Raw genomic sequence first — 12,188 nt, forward strand, 5'->3', positions numbered from 1 at the left:
ATTCTGTGCTTCCAACTTTATGGCAACAATTTGGGGAAGGCCTTTTCCTATTTCAGCATGACACTACACCCGTGCACAAAGCCATACAGAAATGGTTTGTCGAGATCTGTGTGGAAGATCTTGACTGGCCTGCACAGAACCCTGAGGCCATCGAACACCTTTGTAATTAATTCGAACGCCGACCACAAGCCAGGCCTAATCGCCTAACATCAGTGTCCGACCTCACTAATGCTCTTGTGGCTGAATGGAAGCAAGCCCCCGCAGCACTGTTCCAACATCTAGTGGAAAGCATTCCCAGAAAAGTGGAGGCTGTTATAGCAGCAAAGGGAAACCAACTCCATATTAATGCCCATAAATTTGGAATGAGATGTTCGACAAGCAGGTGTCCACATACTTTTTGTCATGTAGTGTACCTTGAAGTAAAATGAATAACTCCAAAACAACAACAAATTCACAGTCAGTTTTAAGAGACTTCCATCCCTTAGCTTTGTTTGTCATGGTAGCTGCCCAGTAACATGAACACAGTTTATACAAAGCCTGATTCTCAGCTGTGCACCTCAAATGAAGATGACTGTAAATGGTTGGGAAGTTGACCTCTATGATAGGAGAGAACATGAGGATGCCAGTGAACTTAGTGCCCTGCCATGCCACTTCTTCTAATTAGATGGCTAATTATGTTTATAGATGCAGCCCCATGACAAAGGATGAATATCTCAAACCATTAAAAGGAGTGGTGTAAAGTACTCAGGTAAAAATACTTTAAAATACTACTTAAGTATTTTGGGGTGTTATCTGTACTTTTACTATTTATATTTTTGACAACATCCCTGGTCATCCCTACTGCCTCTGATCTGGCAGACTCACTAAACACAAAGGCTAAGTTTGTAAATTATGTCTAAATGTTGGAGTGTGCCCCTGACTCTATACATACATTTAAAAAAACAAGACAATTGTACGGTTTTGTTTGCTTAATATAAGGACGTTGAAATGATTTATACTTTTACTTTGATACTTAAGCATATTTAAAACCAAATACTTAGACTTTTACTCAAGTAGTATTTTACTGGGTAACTTTCACTTATTTGAGTCATTTTCTATTAAAGTATCTTTACTTTATCTCAAGTATTACAATTGGGTACTTTTCCCACTACTGCTTAAAAGAAGGAACACAATGCCTACGAGGGATGCCTTTACTACAGGCACCTGTGCAGAGCACATCCCCGTTGCCCTTCCAGTCAGAGAGGAACCTGTTGTATTCTGCTCGTGATAAAGAACGATTTGATTTGAATTCTCATCTAGGCCTATGCTTCAAAACCAAAAACTTGTACATCTTGATTGTTGCCCAATGACCAGTCATCAACATTAGCACGCATATCCAGATTAGGGACCAGAATTTTTTTTCCATTTCATTTCCTGGCAAAAACAGTGGCCCTACGTTTATTATCCATATCAAATACAGTTTCGCAGTCTACTAACTCATCTTTGCAAGAACAATAGGCTACCTGGCGATTTTAATTATCATTTTCATATTTCAGATGGGCCTAGTTTGGGTGGCTACTGGCTACAACAGCTGTAACATCGCACTGCCTTCAATATTATTGGATGAAGATGTAACATATTCTTGCAAATGTATTAATATATTTGTGAGGAAGAAAAGGGCTACCCAGATGGCAATGAGTACTCTGCAGGCAAGCTGCCCTCCAAAGTGATGGTGTGGTGCAGACAGAACATGATTTTCCATTAGATCCTGCAACTTCAGCTACAAGTTGGCCATATGATTTTGCTTGCTCTGGACTCCAGAGGAGTGACAAGTTACGGTATAGCCCTAGTTGATATTGGCTTCAACTTATTACTTTAGTCTCAAAATACAGGTGTAAAATGCAGTGTCTTTCTGTAGCCTTATTTGCTTTTCTAAAATGTATGTGTGCGCACGGGGTCGCAGTTTTGTAGGCCTACCATGATAGTGGCAAAAAGTGGAGTTGGGTTGGATATAGTAAGGGTAGGCTACAGTATTTTTTTTTTCTCATATGTTGACTGGAATTGTTAGTCATTGTTAATAAGTCCTGCAATTATTCCATATTTCTCATGTCATTCATTTATTTAACTAGGCAACTAACTAAGAACAAATTCTTATTTACAATGACTACCTAAATCGTCCAAACCCAGACGACGCTGGGCCAATAGTGCGCCGCCCTATAGGACTCCTAATCCCGGCCAGTTGTGATACAGCCTGGATTCGAACCAGGGTGTCTGTATTGACGCCTCTAGCACTGAGATACATTGCCTTAGACCGCTGCTCCACTGGGGAGCCTGTATATTGTAGGCCTCCCTATAAGGTGTTGTTTAAAAGTTTCCTTGCGTTGATACTGACCATACACTGTTTGGGCTCACCATGACTTACTGATATAATCATTGAGAAGCAGTTAGTCAAGCCAATTCTTCTTAGATTTTAGACATGAACATCCTGCATCCAAATTGCCTATTCGTTTTCCTTCCATATAGAGCACTGGACATTACATCTAGGTACTGCATGAGGTGTTACTAGTCATGACCATACTCCAGCACTGGGTTTCATTTGAGGGATACAATATGTTGCCTATTCCCTAGTTAGGTGTGTTCAGGTCAAGATTTCAAATGACAACCATTTGTACTCCATGTCAATGTCTTTATTGTAGACTGTAGGTCTCCTTAGAAGGCATTGTTTAAGTTTTCATGTGAACAGTATTTGGCAGTCTGCCAGACTGCCACACGCACTATGTGTGCACATAGTGTGTAAGCTTGATAACCTTTCAAAGTTAGACTTTTCAATCGCTTGTTATAGTACCATTCAGTGTAATTTTGTAAATGCCGGATCGCTATGGCAAGACCCATCATTCACCCAAATTGAGCCAGTGCTGTCTGAGATATCGCGCGTGATTAACGTACTAACGGACGGAGACAGATCCAAAGTCCCCTCCTCGATTTCATTGTAGTATCTGGGATCTACATCTGTTTATATTAGTTACTGTGCTGTTACTAAGCAGTAATGCATCACGGCAGTGTTACGTTACTACACCTAATAGGAAATGCACATGCGCACTGGAATGCCGCGAACTGTAGAGCACGAGGGGTTTTGACTAAACGAAAACTAACTGTACTCCCGTCTCCTGCCTGGTCATTTCTCCACAACACAAATATTACATTCATCGTGGGGGACAACTACTCAAAGGTAAAGGGATCACCATCAAAGGTAAAGGGATCACCAAGAAGAAACCTCATTACACACTAACCTTGTCCCCAGGCTATTTGCACATATTGATTTCAAGGACAAAGTGATCATAATTTTGCACGCCCAATTTTTCAGTTTTTGATTTGTTAAAAAAGTTTGAAATATCCAATAAATGTCGTTCCACTTCATGATTGTGTCCCACTTGTTGTTGATTCTTCACAAAAAAATACAGTTTTATATCTTTATGTTTGAAGCCTGAAATGTGGCAAAATGTCCCAAAGTTCAAGGGGGCCGAATACTTTCGCAAGGCACTGTATATATTTCTTACTTCCATTCTTTTACTTTTAGATTTGTGTGTATTGGTGGGAATTGTTTTTAGGTACTACTGCATTGTTGGCGCTAGGAACACAAGCATTTCGCTACACCCGCAATAACATCTGCTAAATATGTGTACGATTTGATTTTGACTTGGGGCTGTTTGGTGCAAAGGTCCCTTCTTCCTTTGGTGACACTGACGTTTGACTGGTAGCAATGAAAATAACTTTCAAATGTATTGAATAAATCAAGGAAGGACACATTGCATTAACAGCCCTTACTTACCTCCTTTTGCAGAGCTGTCACTATCTGGCCAAGCTGGAAGTAGGAACATTTTTCAAGCTGGAAGTAATGCCATTTTTCTCTAGAAAACCATAACCTTCCTAACCTTAATATTCCTAACCTGATGCCCAAACATAACATCCGTTAAGACTGGAACGTTGATTTTCGTATTCATTCATTTTCACAATATAGCCAATTTTAAGCTGTTACCACTTGAAATTGATCATTTCTATATACTCTCTGTATTACTGTTCCAGTGTGTTTTTGAGCTGACCACCTGACATTTTCATTCTATTTAGTATGTGATAAAAATAGCTTAGTGTTTCTACACCCGTTTAGCCCTTATTACCTTTGACTGTTACTTGTTTTATTATTGACATCACCACCTGGGAGATGATACTGTTGGTGGGAAAATTATTAAATTTTTAAAGGGGAAATCTGTAGTTGCAACATTAATTTTGGGACTAAAAATTAATGATACAGTGCCTTCGGAAAGTATTCAGACCCACTGACTTTTTCCACATTTTGTTCCGTTAAAGCCTTATTCTAAGATGTTTGTTTTTTAAAATCCTCATCAATCTACACACAATACCCCATAATGACAAAGCGAAAACAGGCTTTTCGAAATGTTTGCAAATGTATCAAAAATAAAAACAGATGCCTTATTTACATAAGTATTTAGACCCTTTGCTATGATACTCAAAATTGAGCTCAGGTGCATTGATCATCCTTGAGATGTTTCTACAACTTGATTGGAGTCCACCTGTGGTAAATTCAATTGTTTGGACATGATTTGGAAAGGTACACACCTGTCTATATAAAGTCCCACAGTTGATAGTGCATGTCAGTGCAAAAACCAAGCCAACCAAGCCATCTTCTGGGGAAGAGTACCAAAAAATATCTGCAGCATTTAAGGTCCCCAAGAACACAGTGGCCTCAATCATTCTTAAATGGAAGAAGTTTGGAACCACCAAGACTCTTACTAGAGCTGGACTCCCGGCCAAACTGAGCAATCGGGGGAGAAGGGCCTTGGTCAGGGAGGTGACCAAAAACCTGATGGTCACTCTGACAGAGCTCTAGAGTACCTCTGTGGAGATGGGAGAATCTTACAGAAGGACAACCATCTCCACAGCATTCCACCAATCAGACCTTTTATGGTAAAGTTGCCAGACAGAAGCCACTCCTCAGTAAAAGGCACATGACAGCTCGCTTGGAGTTTGCCAAAAGGCATCTAAAGACTCTCACACTGTGAGAAACCAGATTCTCTGGTCTGATGAAACCAAGATTGAACTCTTTGGCCTGAATGCCAAGCGTTACGTCTGGAGGAAACCTGGCACCATCCCTATGGTGAAGCATGGTGGTGGCAGGATCTTGCTGTGGAGGTGTTTTTCAGCGGCAGGTACTGAGATACTAGTCAGGATCAAGGCAAAGATGAATGGAACAAAGTACAGAGAGATTCTTGATGAAAACCTGCTCCAGAGCGCTCAGAACCTCAGACTGTGGCAAAAGTTCACCTTCCAACAGGACAACGACCCTAAGCACACAGCCAAGACAACGCAGGAGTGGCTTCGGGACACTCTGGTATCCACTACTGTCTGTCATGCTCTGTGTTGTTCTTAGAAATCACTTTCAATCAATTTCAAAACCATTCAATACATGTTGTTTTAACATTACATTACATACATGTTGTTTTAACAATCACATTAACATAAGATTAATCTAAAATATTAGGATATTTTCTGTAAGAAAATGTGGCTGGTAAAAAATTTGAGTAGCTGGTCAAATTGGGGCATCCATGGACCAAAAAGTACATTTCCCACCCTGTCTTACACTGCCAATAGTGCGTGATTGCGGCACACAATTCCGGTCCCTCCTGCATGTGGGAATTTTTGTCTCTGCAGGAATACCTGCCCTGGAGCATCATGTTGGTTCCTGTATGAACACGGCCCCCCTTTGAGCATACTTGTCACACTTTACTTCATGCTTGTGTCACACTTTTTATATTCTGGATTCCCCTGATGGTCTGTACGGGTCAAAATGGAAACAAAAGTATTATCTGAGTTTTTTTGGCTGCTGTGAGTTATCTGAGTTGTCCCGCTTTCTGCCTGCTTTGTACCGGAGGCCTCCCAGCTTGCACAAAGTGTCCTTTGCACCTGCCTGCCACCTGCCCTCGTCGTCCCTAACAGAACTGCGGGAAAGCAGTGCCGGACAGGCGAGGACGAAGGATACTGTCATTGTCGCCCCCACCTCTTCTTCTTCCTCTTGGGATTTATTGTCAGTTGGCGTCCCACGTCATGGTGCATTACCGCCACCTACTGTACTGGAATGACCCCGCCTCCGTACCAGAGTCCTAGCTTAAAAATGGGCCAATAGAAGTATAAAGAGGGGTTTCTGCAGATTCAGGAATGCCCACATGCAGTTACTCCCCAAATTGCCGGCTGCAATTTCTGCAGGAAGTTACAGAGAATGATGAGAAGGAGCAATTGTTTTTGGAAAAGCTGCCAACAAGTGCTCAGCATATGTGGGAACTCCTGTCATGCCCTGATCTGTCTCACCTGTTCCTGTGATTGTCTCCACCCCCTCCAGGTGTCGCTTATTTTCCCCAGTGTATTTATCCCTGTGTTTCCTGTCTCTCTGTGCCACTTCGTCTTGTATGTTTGTCAAGTCAACCAGTGTGTTTTTCCTGCACTCCTTTTCCTATTCTCTTTTTGATAGTCTTCCCAGTTTTGACTCTTGCCTGACTCTGGACTACTTTCCGCCTGCCTGATGATCCTGCCTGGCCTGACCTTGATTCTGCCTGCCCTTTGGTTTTGACCCATTTGCCTGTCCATGACCATTCTCTTGCCTTACAATATTTATTAATCCAATAGGGTAAGAGTCCAACCATCTGCCTCCTGTGTCTGCATCTAGGTCTCGCCTTGTGTCATGATAGCACGAACTGTCCATGACAGACCCAGCAGACTTGGACCAGCTCCGCCACGCTGTCTCCCTGCAGGGAGCCACCATTGGACACTGTGTTAACTAACCTCCAGACAAGCTTCAATGCCATACAATTCTCCTTCCGTGGCCTCCAACTGCTCTTAAATGCAAGTAAAACTAAATGCACGTTCTTCAACCAATCGCTGCCCGCCCGTCCAGCATCACTACTCTGGACGGTTCTGACTTAGAATATGTGGACAACTACAAATACCTAGGTGTCTGGCTAGACTGTTTACTCTCCTTCCAGACTCCCATTAAGCATCTCCAATCCAAAATTAAATCTAGAATCGGCTACCTATTTCGCAACAAAGCATCCTTCACTCATGCTGCCAAACATACCCTCGTAAAACCATCCTACCGATCCTCGACTTCGGCGATGTCATCTACATAGCCTCCAACACTCTACTCAACAAACTGGATGCAGTCTATCACAGTGCCATCCGTTTTGTCACCAAAGCCCCATACACTTCCCACCATTGCGACCTGTACACTCTCGTTGGTTGGCCCTCGCTTCATACTCGTCGCCAAACCCACTGGCTACAGGTTATCTACAAGTCTCTGCTAGGTAAAGCCCTGCCTTATCTCAGATCACTGGTCACCATAGCAGCACCCACTCGTAGCACGCGCTCCAGCAGGTATATCTCACTGGTCACCCCCAAAGCCAATTCCTCCTTTGGTCGTCTTCCCTTCCAGTTCTCTGCTGCCCATGACTGGAACGAATTGCAAAAGTCTCTGAAGCTGGAGACTCACGTCTCCCTCACTAGCTTTAAGCACCAGCTGTCAGAGCAGTTTACAGATCACTGCACCTGTACTTAGCCTATCTGTAAACAGCCCATCTGTCTACCTACCTCATCCCCATACTGGTATTTATTTTTTTATTTTGCTCCTTTGCACCCCAGTATCTCTACCTGCACATTCATCTTCTGCCAATCTACCATTCCAGTGTTTAATTGCTATATTGTAATTACTTCGCCACCATGGCCTATTTATTTCCTTAACTTACCTCATTTGCACTCACTGTATACAGTGGGGCAAAAAAGTATTTAGTCAGCCACCAATTGTGCAAGTTCTCCCACTTAAAAAGATGAGAGAGGCCTGTAATTTTCATCATAGGTACACTTCAACTATGACAGACAAAATGAGAGAAAAAAAATCCAGAAAATCACATTGTATGATTTTTTATGAATTTATTTGCAAATTATGGTGGGAAATAAGTATTTGGTCACCTACAAACAAGCAAGATTTCTGGCTCTCACAGACCTGTAACTTCTTCTTTAAGAGGCTCCTCTGTCCTCCACTCGTTACCTGTATTAATGGCACCTGTTTGAACTTGTTATCAATATAAAAGACACCTGTCCACAACCTCAGTCACACTATAAACTCCACTATGGCCAAGACCAAAGAGCTGTCAAAGGACACCAGAAACAAAATTGTAGACCTGCACCAGGCTGGGAAGACTGAATCTGCAATAGGTAAGCAGCTTGGTTTGAAGAAATCAACTGTGGGCGCAATTATTAGGAAATGGAAGACATACAAGACCACTGATAATCTCCCTCGATCTGGGGCTCCATGCAAGATCTCACCCCGTGGGGTCAAAATGATCAGAAGAACGGTGAGCAAAAATCCCAGAACCACACGGGGGGACCTAGTGAATGACCTGCAGAGAGCTGGGACCAAAGTAACAAAGCCTACCATCAGTAACACACTACGCCGCCAGGGACTCAAATCCTGCAGTGCCAGACGTGTCCCCCTGCTTAAGCCAGTACATGTCCAGGCCCGTCTGAAGTTTGCTAGTGAGCATTTGGATGATCCAGAAGAAGATTGGGAGAATGTCATATGGTCAGATGAAACCAAAATACAACTTTTTGGTAAAAACTCAACTCGTCGTGTTTGGAGGACAAAGAATGCTGAGTTGCATCCAAAGAACACCATACCTACTGTGAAGCATGGGGGTGGAAACATCATGCTTTGGGGCTGTTTTTCTGCAAAGGGACCAGGACAACTGATCTGTGTAAAGGAAAGAATGAATGGGGCCATGTATCGTGAGATTTTGAGTGAAAACCTCCTTCCATCCGCAAGGGCATTGAAGATTAAACGTGGCTGGGTCTGTCAGCATGACAATGATCCCAAACACACCGCCCGGGCAACGAAGAAGTGGCTTCGTAAGAAGCATTTCAAGGTCCTGGAGTGGCCTAGCCAGTCTCCAGATCTCAACCCCATAGAAAATCTTTGGAGAGAGTTGAAAGTCCGTGTTGCCCAGCAACAGCCCCAAAACATCACTGCTCTAAAGGAGATCTGCATGGAGGAATGGGCCAAAATACCAGCAACAGTGTGTGAAAACCTTGTGAAGACTTACAGAAAACATTTGTCCTCTGTCGTTGCCAACAAAGGGTATATAACAAAGTATTGAGATAAACTTTTGTTATTGACCAAATACTTATTTTCCACCATAATTTGAAAATAAATTCATAAAAAATCGTACAATGTGATTTTCTGGATTTTTTTCTCATTTTGTCTGTCATAGTTGAAGTGTACCTATGATGAAAATTACAGGCCTCTCTCATCTTTTTAAGTGGGAGAACTTGCACAATTGATGGCTGACTAAATACTTTTTTGCCCCACTGTATAGACTTTTTGTTTTCTTTTGTTCTACTGTATTATTGACTGTATGTTTTGTTTATTCCATGTGTAACTCTGTTGTTGTATGTGTTGAATTGCTACGCTTTATCTTGGCCAGGTCGCAGTTGCAAATGAGAACTTGTTCTCAACTAGCCTACCTGGTTAAATTAAGGTTAAATAATAATAAATAAAAATAAATATACTGTACACGAACAATTATAGTGTGTTGGTATGAATCTGTTTCTAGGGTACGGTTTTACATTGCTTTTTGATCATGTTGTACATTTGTGAATTTCAGCTCAACGGCAATTCTATTTGTAGGTTGTTCAGTAGTCTTTACAACTTTTTGTGAATAAGCTTATTAGCTGAATAAGTAAGCTGTATGAAAATGACAAAGTGCTTTCGTTTTGGAGGGATTTCATAACCGAACTTGTTTACAATTCTGAGAATGCCCATGAATGTCAGACAAATCTGAATTTGATATTTTCACCATTTATGTAAACAAGGGAAAGTGGTTGTTTATGTTCCAGAATGTGAAATCCATGCATGCTGTGGATCTCTTAATGATGGATGATGGGTGCTCATAAATCATGTTTGCCAGATTTTTTTATCAAGTAATGAAGGTGAAATACATTTATGAGTATCTCACCTCCAATTTGGATTAAATGGTATGAGGCCTACTAAAGGAACAGAAGCTTCGTAATGGTAATCAAATCGAAAGACAGTCATTAAAATAAATGACTGTTGTGTTTCACATTCATTTCATAATAAAAATCCATAGCCTATAAGTAACCTTCAGATATAAATGAACTCTTACAGTAGCATTTTGTCAACCGCCCCACCTATTTCCTGATTTAGCGTTGGAGATATCCATTGTGTAACAAACGGAACGGTGTCGCGCAGCATCCTTGAATGACACAGTTCGACATGGATCACTTCATTTTCATATACATTTAAGTTAAACTCCAAACGGACAAAGATGGTAAAGTATCACTTAAATATTGTTGAAATGACACAGAAAAAAAATTCAAACGATGAATATTAAACAGCATATATATATATTTATATATAGGCTATAACAACTTTGTAGCCCGTTTTCTATCTAACAGGTCGCGTTTCTTATTTGAGGTCGCATTTTTTGCGCTTCTACAAATACATGCGTGAAATGAAATGTCAATGGCTCGAGCATCTATAAACCATATGTTCAACCCCAATATTTTTTGGTTGAAGAATGACTTTCACATCTACTCTTGAGACACAATAATCACTTGTTATTAGACTGGACATGATTGATTTCACTGTTCTCCAATTCAAAAAAATGTTAATACATTTTTGTTTAGATTCAACGAAAATGTACAAACTTAAATGCTGAAGATGTGAAAAGAATTAGCCTAGATTGAAGTACCTAAAAAATGAAATATTGTCTTGAATAATGTTATTTCAAGGGACTAATTTGAATTGATCATCAGGATATAGTCTGGAAATAATATTTTCAGTTTGTAAATGTCTCAATTAAGTTGAACATTTAAACATTGCACTCAAGCTATTTGATTGGTTGTTATTTCTCTGTATAAGAAGTGGTGATTCAGTCAGGGAATTATTGATCACTGTTATAACCAGTTAATTATTAACACTCAGCATACCACACACAATGGATCCACACACTTTCTCTCCTATTAGATTAGATATTTGTTTAATCTGTGTTTTGTTATTTGGTATCACATTTTCCTTTAGACTTCATACACCTATGCCATAAACAAACTATATGTTAATAACTCATGTGAACTCTTCGATAATTTTGGAAAGTTCTGGAGTCAATGATCATGTTAAAGGGCATGCAGTTGTGTTTTGAGTAAGCAAGTGCTTGAGAACAATGCTAGATAGGCTCCATCTGTTGTGGTCCACAGACAGGTCTTTCTTATTTCCTCTGTGTGTCACAAGAAAAATATCTCTAGCAAAGCATGCGTCTCATTGGTCCATTTAAGACTGCTACTGCATTTTCTATGGCAACCATTGCAGAGTGATACAGAGGTGAATAGGTGTGTGGTTGTAGTTACTTCCTGTTTCTCTTCATTGTTTTATTCTTTTAACTCTTTATTCAGCAAAGACCTTTACTCTTGAAGTAATCATTTTTGAGTGTGGGTTTTTCTAAACTTTTCAGAGAAGTAGCATTGATCATAAAAGTGCACTGTCTGTGACAATCTGACCTAATTGATTACTGTTCCATGACCTCTATCTCAGAACATCTTCCCTTACTGGCTCTTTGGTAGTTTCACTTGCATGTGACATTTGGTTTGGTTGCACCTAACATGTCAAATGTGCCTCAGAGAACACTATTCACACATCTATTGAAATATCTCTCTGTGTCTCAAAGAAAATAATAGCTTTCAGTTTTATCAGCTTTCTCTGATAGTAGCACATTCAGAAAGACTTGTACCTGTATTTTCACTCTGGTGCTTGAGAGAGACTTTATATTGGTCAGAGCAAGTAATTTATTGAGCCTATAGTGTCATTTAGTGGTAGTAATGATGCTAGGATCAGGAACCGCTAGTGATTTGACGTGTGTATTCCCTCATTTGAATGATGCCTCAGTATTGGTGTGTGAAGAAAGAGAAATGTGTGTGGGGGTGGTTGCACTTGTTTTTGCTATTCTGCTAACTTCCTGCTTACAAACTGAGCCACATTCTCACCTTGCTGTATCTGTGTCAGGGGGAGAGTGTGGATGTTCGTGCGTTGAGGGCCAGGTTCCATGCCAAGGCTGACATGGCAGGTAGCCAAGATAGTA

Source organism: Oncorhynchus tshawytscha, linkage group LG06, assembly GCF_018296145.1.
Source record: "Oncorhynchus tshawytscha isolate Ot180627B linkage group LG06, Otsh_v2.0, whole genome shotgun sequence".
Lineage (NCBI taxonomy): Eukaryota > Metazoa > Chordata > Actinopteri > Salmoniformes > Salmonidae > Oncorhynchus > Oncorhynchus tshawytscha.